Consider the following 12,891-nt stretch of genomic DNA (forward strand, 5'->3'; position numbering starts at 1 on the left):
CAAAGAAGCTTTTTGACTAATGGATCTTATCTACAAATGCAGAGTGAGAAGGAACTTGCAGGTAGGCTATTTAACCTTCCCCTGTTCACCAGATGTCAAGATAGCACATGATATTTGGCCTTAATTTAAGACCTAATTTAGTCTTGTTTTGTTTTGTTTTGTTTGTTTGTTTGTTTGTACCAGAGATTGAACTGGGGTCCCTGCACTTGCAAGGCAGGCAGAGGAACCACTGAGCTAAATCCCCAGCCAGGCCTAATTTAATAGCTGATCAAAATTGATCTTACCTCAGACCATATCATAGTCCAGTTGGGCCAGGGATTTGGCCAGTGGTTCTGCTGTCTGCCTCATATTATAGTCCAGTACATACAGTGATCCGCAATTCTCATATTATTTGGAAGGTCGCTTAGCTCTAAATGTAAACTCAGTAAATATTCCCCTTCCTTGCCACTTTTTCCCCTTGCTGTCTTTCAAATTCCATGTCTATTTTCCACACTTATTTTACTCTATATGTCAAATGATTTATTTGTTACTTAAGCCTCTAAAGTGAAACCTGCTAAGGAAGGAGGTACCATCATATACACTTCAAGATTCTGTGCCTGCTCACAGAGTGCTGTCACATGGTAGCAAATCAGCAAATTATCAAACTGAACTCCAAAGCTGTCGACTAATTTGATCAAAGAAGCAGAGCCAAATCTCTCGACAATAAACAAATTGATCTTCAACATCACGAAACAAAGAGCTTGTGTTAGAGATCTGAATACTTTCTGTATAATTAGAGAAGTTATTTTACTTTTGGAGACTACATTGTTTCAAGCAAAACATTCCAAAAACGTATGTATTGGTCACTTGAACATGCTTCTCTAATGAGACATAAAAAGAAATAAAGATACACAAAATTAAATACTAAATTATAAAAGAATACTTGTAATCTTAAATCTTTTCAAATTTTATTAGTCCTTGTTCAGCCTTTTAAATCATTAATCTCACATTAAAAAATTTCTCTTAGATATTCCTCATTACTTTTCTCCTAAGTTTTTCCATTGGGAGTGAATTGATAGAGAACATTTGGGCTAATTTCTGAGACATGTGGTGCCATATCCCTCCTTTACTATCTCCTTGATGTCCTTCACTTCTCACTAAACACGTCTTATGGTTTACATTCATCATCTCTTGTATTATCAAAGGATTCCACAACTCAGCTTATATATTTGAATCTATCCTCTATAGATCTACTAGAGATATTAGAAAATTTTTTTTCTGAAAATGCAATTTGATTATGTACTTATTTCTTAACACTTGTTAATGACTGTTCTCTGCCTAAAGAATCAATTAGGAGACACTTGGCATCCACCTTGCTTGTTTTCTTTTATTCCCCCCTCATAAGGCGCCTAAGCCCTGTGACTCTACACATATCCTAAACTACAGTCCCCAAGAAATACAGTGGACCCTTGAGTTACGACCAGCCTGGCACATGAACAACTTGGGTTACAACCAGAATTTGAGCTTTAACTTATAACCAAAAGTCTTGAGTTACAACACAAATGCTGGCCACTTGTGCTTCCAGACAGTGTCAGTTACAGATTTAACCCTTAAAGAGTTCTGGAAAGAACATTACAACATCCTTTCCTGAGTGGGGTTAACTGAGAAATACTGAGCCAATGTCTCCCTAAGGACACTGAGATCTGCCTGTAAATAGGAGAGAGATTTTGAATGCTGTATAGAGGAGCCTGAGCCTTCAGTTGACCGACTTGAATTACAACCAGTCCTTGGGAATGAATTGAGTTCATAAGTTAATTGTCCACTGTCCCCGGAATTCCATCTGTAGTTACAGATTTTTCCATGTTACCCTTCTGCTAAATATGTCTTCTACCATGCCTTTGTAATTTTAGTGTGGTCAAAAGTCACACAACTGCCACAGTCCAAATCCTAGATTTGTTCCTTAATAGTTATACATTATTTAACTTCTCTGATCTTCATTTCACTATTTTGTAATATTGGGTAATGAGAGTACCTACTACACTGAATTTTTGTGAAGATTAAACTGAGCTGTTTAAATTTACTTGTTACAGGGTTTGGTATATAGCAAGGAATCAGTAAACAATGACAGAAACAAAAGTCAACAAACTGAAATGCTTAGGTAATTCTTTTGAAGCTCAAGCAGGACATGGTTTCCCAGTGCTTCCTAGGGTTGGAGTGGGCATTTTCTATTTGAGTATTCCTTCTAGTAAATTTGCAGCATCCAATGCTTGACACTGATCAAAGTATCTGGTAAAAATCACACCTTATTGAACTTTGGGAAGACATATCTTAATATTTCTTATACTGAAATAAGGAAGCCAAGCACAGTCATAAGTGTCTGTGAAGAACAAACCTGACGATGAAACCCTGTCAGTCTTGAACCTCAGATGAATACGGTGATTGTTCTGGAAAGTCTCACTATCTTGACAGGCGACCACTCAAGACATCCTTACAGCATCCACTGCTACTCACTGCCATTTGTACTCAGCACCATGGAAATTTCTGCTTCACTTGTGAGGGGGTTACCAGTGAGCTGAGGTCACTTGCAATCTCCAGAAAATCACAATCTAGGAAGGTTTCCCAAGAATCAATTAACTGGCTGGTGAAGGAAGGCAATATCTGATGAGCAGTATTGCTTTGGAATCATGGGCATGAGCTGAAGGTAACTCCATTTTTTAACACTGTGTTTTTGGTAAATAATAAAGGTGATGATTTGTACCTGTTCTTGTCGAGACCCCTAAAAGGTTCTGTCATCAGTTACATATCAAAAAGAACCTCTGTGACCAGCATCATATAAAAAGTCCAGTCTAAACTCTACTTGGTGTCCTGATTCCAAGATGCACATAATCATCCTTCTTCCTGACTGGAAACAAAATGTGCATCTTAATACCACACTGCAGAAGAAGAAAAATACAATTTGATCCCAACTTCTCCACACATTCTTTCAAAAGGCAGCCTTTGGGTAAGATGCATAGATTTATTTTAACACTATTTCTCTGTTGTATCTTTCCCCTGCACTAACCATAAATCCACAACTTTTGACATTTTTGGACTGTTACTCACTAAGAACTATCAACTACCATTTTTGCAGTTGAGTCTCATAAGATCATTCACCTAACAACATGTGCAAATGCCTGCATCTGGCAAACATGAAAACCATATCTGAGAATCTGAAAATGTTATGTTTAGAGAGATAATCACTGCCTATTTAAAATAATGTTATGTTTAAAACATCAGCTTAGACCTGTGATGTGTAAAAATGTTCATAAAGGTTAGATAGGAGATGTAGCTCACCATATAGAATGCAGTAAGACATGAATTTTAAAATGAATGTCAGAAGAGATAAAGACCCACATGTCAGAAGAGATAAAGTCAAAATGGAAAGCAAGTTGAAGAAAATATGAAAGATTGCTTATATGAACCTAGGAACTCAAAGGCACTTCTGAAATAAGAATCCTAAAATCGAAACACTAACAGCAAGTACACTTGATCATATCCTGAGGCTAGCCAAGATTAGTTGAAAACAGAAAAATGAGATAATACAATGTTCTAAATCAGTAAAAATTATTTTATATCTAAAGATTTTAAAATGTAGGCAAAGATTATAAATAAAAAGGGGAAACTAAGTAAGTACGTACATTTTATTACTCACTGGTAATCACATTAATGTAAACTGATAAGACAATGACATACTATTTTACACCTCTCAGACTGACAAAACTTAAAGTAGAAAAACACCAAATGTTAAGTATGTGGCTAAATTTGGATGTTTACATTGTTAGTGGTAGGGTTTTCTAGCATCATTTTTAAGAATAGTAATCTGCTAGTGTTCAGAGAATTTATGATACATTAAACCCATTTATATTTTAGAGAAATCCACATATTATGAATGTCCATAAGGCTAGTTGACTAAGGACAATTATTGTTTTGTTTGCACAGGTGAGAGATTAAAGCAATAGTGTGATCTTATCTCTAGGACAAGTATAGTAACATGGCAGATACACAGAATGGAACACTAAACAACAACTAGAAATAATGAATCAGATTTCCATATACTAACATGAATAGATCTAAAGTGTACAGGTGAAAAAAACGTAAAACAACGGGGTTAAATCTATGGTACAATGTCATTAAATTAAAAACAAACCTAAAACACTATATATTTATCAAGGTTCTCATATTACATATATTAAACATATATGGAGAAGGGAAATGAGAGACAGAATGAAAAGGGATAAAAAGGTAAAACAAAACAACAAGAACCAAATAAGGGCACATATTTGTTGCATAAAATAAACTGAGTAATATATATTTAACTGAATTATTTGCTTATAAAGTTGAAAAAACATATATGTACTTCTGAATTCTGTTATAGTGCTAGGTTTTTGACAGAATTTTCTTACATATTTTGAAAGTTTTAATCAGGAATTATTATATAAGCTGTTTCAAAATATAATCACTAGGCTTAATACATATACAAGAATTTTTTAAATTGAAGCACAAGTTTAAGTAAGGGTTCTACACATTATAATAGAAGCTGTTAAGTACAAATCAGAGGTCTGCCAGATCCACCTTTAATTTGATCAACTGTTGTGAATCAATCAGTTAATCAAGACTCCAGGATATGTGTTAAAATAGGATTTTACAACAATGGGAATGAATGAAATTGTTCTGGGCAAGCCAAGTTATATGGATACCCTAATTAGAATGATGGATACTGCTATGTCTAATATGACTACTTACTATTTTATGTCTTTATTACTTCTATTTATATTTTTTCCTTTTTTATTGGTACATTTTAGGTATACAATAGTTAGTTACTTTCATCATTAGGATCTTGTACCTTTACATGATATATCTTGGTTCTTATTTTTTTTCCCCATAACCCTGCCCTCCCTTCACCCCCTCCACCCTTCCCTATTTACAGAGACTTTGCTTCCATTTTTTTCCTTTTGTCTTATTTTTTCTTTTCCCTTCTTAGAGTGTAGACTGTTGCAACCACTGTGGAAATCAATATGGAGATACCTCAAACAACTAGGATTAGAAGTCCCATTTGACCCAGCTATTCCTCTGCTGGGTATCTTCCCAAAAGAATTAAAAGAATAGAGAGGGGTGAAGGGGGTGAAGGGAAGGCAGGGGTATGGGGAATGAACAACCTCCAAGATATATCATGTAAAGGTACAAGATCCCAATGATAAATTAAAGTGTATTGTTTGCTTTAAATGTAGCAATAAACTTAATGGAAAAAAAAGAATTAAAAGAATCATACCAAAGTGATATATGCTCCCCTGTTTATAGCAGCACAGTTTGCAATAACTAAGACTTGGAAACAGCCTAATTGCCCATCAGCTGAAGACTGGATAAAGAAGATGTGGTTGTTGTTATTTTTTTAATATAAATAAAATGGAATTCTACTCAACCATAAAAAGTGAGAAACTAGAGACATTTATAGCTAAGTGGATGCACATTGAGGACATACTCAAGTGAAATTAATAAGACGCACATGGGTAAATACCGAATAGTTTCTCTGGTGTGATAAACTAAAAGTGTAAATAAGAATCAAAATGTACAATTGATATTCTACTTATATTTTGAAGCACTGATGCTTACTTTATGTCATCACTGTAAGAAGCATTCTCAGTCATTTTTTCTCACAGCACTTAAAATAAACCTACTTGAGCATATGAAAGTGACATGGTTCATTATTGATTTTAGTAATCTCACCTAGCTCTCATACTAAAGCCTGTGCTCTTAATGGTGATTTTGTTTAGCTCCAGGGCTAAATGTCCTATAAATTCTTACCTGAAAATCTCCTTTTATGATTATCTACTGCTGCTTAAAAAAAAAGTCACAAATTTAATGGCATAAACAACCATGACGTTATAATGTGTGTCAGAAAATGTAGCACGGTCCAGCCTGGATGTCTTGATTCTGCTCCATCATAACTAAGATCTCAGCTAAAAGACACAAGTGGCACAGGCTGGAATCATCTTAAGGCTTCTTCACTCAAGTGCCTGGCAATGGGGCTGGATGAGCCTGAGGCTGGGGTTAGTGGGAATCGGAAAGCCTGCACATGGCCTTTCTGAGTGCTTTAGTCTTCTCGCTGTACATATGTTGGGAACATCCAGAGCATGAGTATTCAAGAACAAGGAAGAAATTTCCTGGCCTTTTACAACCCTGCCTCAGAACTCTCTTAGCTTTATCTGTGTCATACTCTGCTTCTCAAAGCAGGTGCAAGTTTACCCAAGTTAAAGAGAAGATAAAAAACCCTGCTCCCCAAAAGGAAGAACATCAAAGATTTTCAGACAATTTAAATGAATACATTCCTTCACAACACATGCACACAAACACACACACACACATACATAAATACACACAATTCTTTTGTAGTCCCATGGTACTCTGTATATAAATGTCATTACTTCTGACCTATTAACAGCACTTACCTGTTTATCTACAGCCTTTCTCTACCAGACTGTGCTTTTCTTAAGGTGTAATCTCTTGTTCAGAACATTTTAAAATAATTTTCTCAATTTTTAAAAGACTTTATTCTCCAGCTATAATTAGGTTTAGTGCATTAAAATATAATTTATTCCAAAAAAGGCAAACCTTTCTTCATGATGAATTTTTCCTGTCTGAATGTTCTTCACTGAAGGTGGAAATCATTTGGTAGGCTAGGTTTAGGATTCACAAAAAGGTATACATTCTTCCTTTCTACTTTTCATCTAAGGCTCTCCTATATCGAGCTACTCTTTGGTTTTGTAAATCAAGAGTATTAGCTAGCCCTAAAAAGACCCCCATTATGTTAAACTCGTCTTGTATCCCATGTGGCTGATTTTCCAGCTATGCTTGGGGGGTCCTGATCTCCTCCAGGAATGAACTGATGAAATCCCCCTCCCCCTTCTCTCCCTCAAATGTCCTAGCTTTTACCACTCTGAAATTTGGGCATTATCAAAACCTCTGATGCTCCACTGAACTTCAAGAGTTGATTTTTAAAACCATATAGGAAAAAAAAAATCACAATGTTTCTATTAATGAAATGACAGGTAGTTTCACTGTTTTCCATCTTGACCTATTTTCTGGAGTATGAAATGCTCTTATCTTACAATACTTTGGTATTTTAGATTTTCAATTCATTTTTTAAAAGTAGTGTTGGGAATCTAATGGAATGCTTTCCTATAATTGTGTACTTGTTTGCTGTCATCCAACCAACCACTCAGCACATTAAATTCTCTGGATCAATGGAATATTCCTAAATTGAATTATACTCTTGTCATTTGACTATCTTGCAACTCTTAAAATATAAAATAAACTATTTAGAGGGCTGGGGATTTAGCTCAGCGGTTTGGTGGCCTGCCTTGCAAGCGCAATAGACACAAGTTCAATCCCTGGTACCAAAAATAAATAAATAAATAAATAAATAAACTATTTAGCAAGGTTCGTGTTGCCAAAGACAATATTTTAAATCATTTTCTGGATAAGCATGGCTGGGATGGTGCCTGGCAGTGACCTTCTTTACCTCTGGAGCACCTTCTTTCCATAAAAGCTTCCTGTGAAAGTTATAAAGAACCTGAGGATAAATGAGTTTAGCAAGATGGTCCTGTGGTTATATAGAGAGTTTCAAAAAGTAAAATACTTTCCCCTGAAATTTAAATTAATGATAACTATCTCTTTGTACTCTCATCTTCTCTTTACCATATTCCCTCCTACAGATGCTGGAGTGGAAGAGATATTTTTTTAGGTTTAACTAAACAGGGATTGTGTTGAGAATGTGCCATTTAAAATTCAAGACGATACAGGATCCCATTAATGAATGTAACTGTATTGTAGACCTAGACTGTACCAATAAACTCAATACAAAAAAAAATTCAAGATGAAAGCCAGGTGTGGTGGTGCACCCCTGTAATCCTAGCACTTGGGAGCCTGAGGCAGACAGGTCACTACAAGTTTAAGGCCAGCCTCAACTACATAGTATGCTCAAGGCCAGCCTGAACTACATAGTGAGACGCTCTCTCAAAAAACTAAAATAAATAAATAAATAATGAACTTCAATTTGCAAAGACATTCTAAAATATTTCAATAATACCAGTTCAAAATGACATATCCCCCAGTATTGAAGTATGTCCTTAAAAATGAATAATAAAATTGAGTGTAACCTGCCATTGAAAGTAAATTAGAAGCAAAATAACATTCCAATTTTAACAAAAATGATAAATAATTCATTAAGAGATAAGACTATAAAAGAAATAATGGACTCTGAGATGATTTGATAATCCAGAAGAAAAACAAAGAGGGTCAAATTATACATTGGAAATATGTGTAAAATTTCTCTTCTTTTGATATGAAATATTGATATTAATTAAAACACACATATGTAAAATCACCTTAAGTGCTTGTCAAAACACAGACTGTTAGGCAGGGTCCCCAGAGAACTGAATCCATAGGCCTGGGGTGGGATGAGCATTTGTAAGTTTAATTACTTTCCAACTGCATTAAGATTGCTGATTCAGGGGTCACACTTAAGAGAATCATTGTTTTTCATAATTATCTTGAGTGTCTTATTCATTTCTTTCTTTTTCCATAATCAAATAATCTTCATAACCTGTTCCACACTTAATAAGCTATGGATTTGGGTAAATTTTGTTTTATATACTAAGAGTTGTAATTCTCTCTTTATTTCTATTTATTTCCCTTAGCTTCCCTAAATAGGAATCCTTTCTTATGGTGTATGTAGCTTCACATTTTGTTCAATCTCATTTCATTTCCAACACGAATGGGTACACATTTGAATACTGGAAGATGCCCATGGATAATTCCACCCCTGTTCAAGGATCTCAAGAATTTATAGTGGTTTAACCTTTTTTATTTTCAAAGATAAAACAAAAACCTGAAAGCAATTACACATCTTTAAAAAGCTTATCATTGTCAATGTGGTTAAGTGATCATGTGACTGAAATATACCATTACGCTTACTTAGAGAGGAGTTCTATTTTATGAAATTGAGGTTTTGGTTAACAGCTCCAGAGAATCCACAGGAGTAAATGAATCTAGGGCATCTGAGTCCATTTTATATAGTTGGCAAGGTGACCATTGATTCTAGATTACTCGGCTCATACAATTGTCCCTGGCAACTTTCCGAGTTCTGCCAGATGTTGGGCACTGCTTTTGGAATGCTCAGGGATGGCAACTCATTATGGTTACTTGGAAGCAAATCCTTTGTGTTGTGTTTCATAGAAACCTGATTCCATAGTCACCCCGGAAGTGTATGGTAGATCTTCTATTACCTGATGGGGACAGAAATGAAATAATCTGAGCAGTGGGTTGTATATGCTTTACTTACAAAACTACAATTTACCCTCTTTTCCGCAGCACACATTTCCTAATTTTCTCCATTGTGAACTATACCCCCATATGTTTGAAAAAAAAATTACTGACTCTTTCATGACAAATTGGAGACAGTTGCACCTGAAAGAAATGACATTCACAATACGCTATTGAATTTGGTTACTTCTTCCTGGAAGATAAAGCAGACACACTACCTACTCTTCCTGCTAACTACAACTAGAACCCCCAAGACATTGTGTATAAAACAGGATGTACTAGTGGACCAGGGATTTAACTCAGCGGTTCTGGCACCTGCCTCACAAGTGCAAGGACCCAAGTTCGATCCCCAGTACCAAAAAAAAAGGACATACTTGAAATACAGAATACTGCTTGACTTCAGCCCAATACACAGGAAAAAAACCTATTACTCTAATACAGCTAGTACAATTGGGGACTATGGGGTAACCCCCTCCACTGACCTGAACCAGGCCAATGCCTCAGGGTCAATTCCTCTTAAGGCTCACTACTTAGAAGCAAAGATAAAAATAACAAAGACACACTGGAAATTTCCAAAATTTAAAATGTTGACACATGACTGCTAGACTTGTGGGCATTATCTAAAGTGATTTTTCTCCACTTAGGACTCATTAAAGGTTCATGCAGCTCATAGATCTAAATTATAACAGAGTAAATTATGGGAAAAAACATATGCAATAGATACAAGTGCTATGACTCAGCACCCTGTCAATCATGCTGAAAGACCCAAGGGGAGGAGCCCTAGACCTGGAACAACTTTCCAAACCCAACATATTCAGTACTTGTGCCACTTTCCTTTCTGCTGGCATGAGCTCACTTGCTCTTAGTGTGCTTTCATCCTTAAACTTCATTAAACTTAGCTGCTTTTCCTCACCATTGCATACCATCCCCAGTCCTTGTTTCATCACACACAAAAATCTGAAAATCTGTCCTGGCACTCCAGTGCCCACATAACAGCTCTACTACTATCCAGGCTGCCAAAGGTGAGAGAGCAATCTAGACTTTTACCTCCACCCAGTGGTACTGAGGCACTGCCCTTTACTAGCTGAAGCCCTGGTAGAGAGTCAGGACTTGGGGGATTAATACAGGCCACATGGCGAGCAAGAGAGTGAGAAAATGCTTCTACCCCTTTTTTACGGTTTAAGTCTAAATGTCCAGCCAGAGGCTCAAGTTCGCACTGGTGGGACTTCTGAAAGGTGACTGGATCATGGGGACAAGAGAGCTGGCCTGCTGTTAGGAGGTGGGGTCTTGTGGGAAGAGGCGGGTAACTGGGAGTGTGACCTGGAGGGGTGTGTCTTCCTCCCCAGCTTGTCCCTTCTTTCTCTGCTCTTGACTACCACGATATGAGCAGCTTCCCTTGGCTATGCCCCTCTGCTTTGTTGTTCTGTCTTGTAGTCAGCTGACTATGGACTAAACCGTGAGCTCAAATATACCTCCCCTCCTTTAAATTGTGGGTGTCAGTTATTTTGTTTTACTGATGAGGAAGTGACTAAGATACTTCTAGCCATGGAAGTGTCATCGGGACACTTTGTAGTGCCCGAAAGTAAGGGAGTATCCATATAACAACAACCAAAAGAAGCAATACACCAATGGAGATGCATTTGGCAAAGAGCCACAGAAGCCATCTAAAAGTGCTCTCAGCAACCAAAGACAGAAAGATTTGAAAACAAACTAAATTTCTTCTCAATTTTAAAGAAAAAAAAATATTGAAGATCTGAAAAACAATTCCAAGAGGGACTTTTCCAGAAAACTGCAGCTACATAATGTATTGTAACTATCATGATAAAAAGTATATCAGACACATATACAAAAATCATGAAACAATTCACCATTCTTCAACAATTTGAGAAAGATAAAATGCCTAAGGAACAACATGGATGGCTTGCCAAAGATAGGCTCTTTAAGCACCATTACAAATAAAAAAGAGCACAAATGTATGAGTGTGTTCAGTTATATACACTGAACTGGACCTTTGGTGCGAGGAGTCAATGCTAGGAGCATTTCGTCATATAGCATTGATATATATTATAAAAGTTCATAGTGTCAAAAGAATAGAATCACCAGAATTGAAAAGCATCTTTGTCACCTAGGCAATAAAATAATCTACACCATGTCTCTCTGTTGTCTATCATTGAATACACTGACAGCACTTTGAAATGAAAAGAAAAAGGAGCTGCATCCCCTTTTATTTTGTTTAAAATCAAACAAAGCAAATATCTACTCTGTTATACACTAACATATTCAAAGTACATCATCTGTGTAAGAGAAAGACCAGGAACAAAAATGTGTTGACAAGATGCAAACACAGGTGAGAGTGCCTCACACTGCTTTCGGATGGCACTCAGGAGGGGCCACTTCATAGTCACTGGCACTAAACAAAGTTGCCAAATTCTTTGCCAGATACTTGAGGAAATCATGAAAATAGTTTGGTAATAAAGCAAGGTGTTTATAAGAACCCAGGGGTTTATTACAGGCGAATTCACTCCAATTTGTACAAATAATCTCACTGCATGTGATGCTCATACACCTCGGACATAGGCATCAGGATGACCAGCAAAGATCTCAGTGTACTGTAGTCTCTCTCATTTGTAGAAGAGCTGAGTGCCCAGCAGCACACTGAGTATTCTTTTATCCCTGCTACAACCTCATTGACAGCATAGTCCTTATTATCCGTGTTTCCTTGAAATGCCTTATAATTTGCAGAGTCCTCTAGAATGGAATTCACATTCTTCTTGGCAGGCAGATAAAAGAGCCATTTCTTTCTGGTACTTAAGTCCCAGAAATCAACAAGGCACAATTTTAGTTCTTCAGGGATCTTTACTTTAACTCTGTTCGTGTTTCCTCATTTTCAACAGCAGGATCTACCCAGGCCCTCTTCCTCCGAAGCTCCTCCAGGGATACTGCCACCATTTCCGTTACCAGTGGTTTTTAATTTGCTCTTTGTTGTTTTCACTTCAACACTGTTCAGCTGCAGACCAGATGTCTTCTTTCCTGGAGCAGTTGCTCTCATTTTTCCCTCTGTAGATTGCTCCTGATGGGCCTCTTCAAGTTCTGCTGTTTCTGTACATTGGTGTCCACATATTTGAGTACTCTGTGTTCTGGAACCCATTTGTCCTAATTTTTACTTTCCAACCACTATAATGTATAAAATATCCTACTTGTTTGCCCTTTATGGCAACCTGCACACATTTTGCTTCACAAAGAGACCCATCAAGGTATAGTCCTCGTTCACCGCTCTGGAACTTGGGCTTTGGGTCCTGCTTGGATGCCATTGATGTCATGCACTCTTCACTGCCCCCCTCTCCCATGGCTCCTGACCATCACCCTTCAACTCTCCACCCCTCCCGAGCTGCAGCTCCACATCCTGAGCTGGATTTGCCAGCACTGACAGATCTCACAGTGGCACAACCACGAAACTTCCCCCAGCCCAACAAATTAATTTTTAAAGAGTACTCAGAATACAAAGCAAATATCCAATTAGTATTAGTAAATCCATGCTGATGTAACAAATAA

General features: G+C 36.9%; 1 pseudogene; it reads right to left on the reverse strand.

The window, feature by feature from the left end:
- Positions 1–11,697: 11,697 nt before the first annotated feature.
- Positions 11,698–12,650, reverse strand: LOC104869939 (annotated as a pseudogene).
- Between the last annotated feature and the right edge of the window lie 241 nt (positions 12,651–12,891).

Source organism: Fukomys damarensis, unplaced genomic scaffold (assembly GCF_012274545.1).
Source record: "Fukomys damarensis isolate Sample0158 unplaced genomic scaffold, DMR_v1.0_HiC HiC_scaffold_4, whole genome shotgun sequence".
NCBI lineage: Eukaryota > Metazoa > Chordata > Mammalia > Rodentia > Bathyergidae > Fukomys > Fukomys damarensis.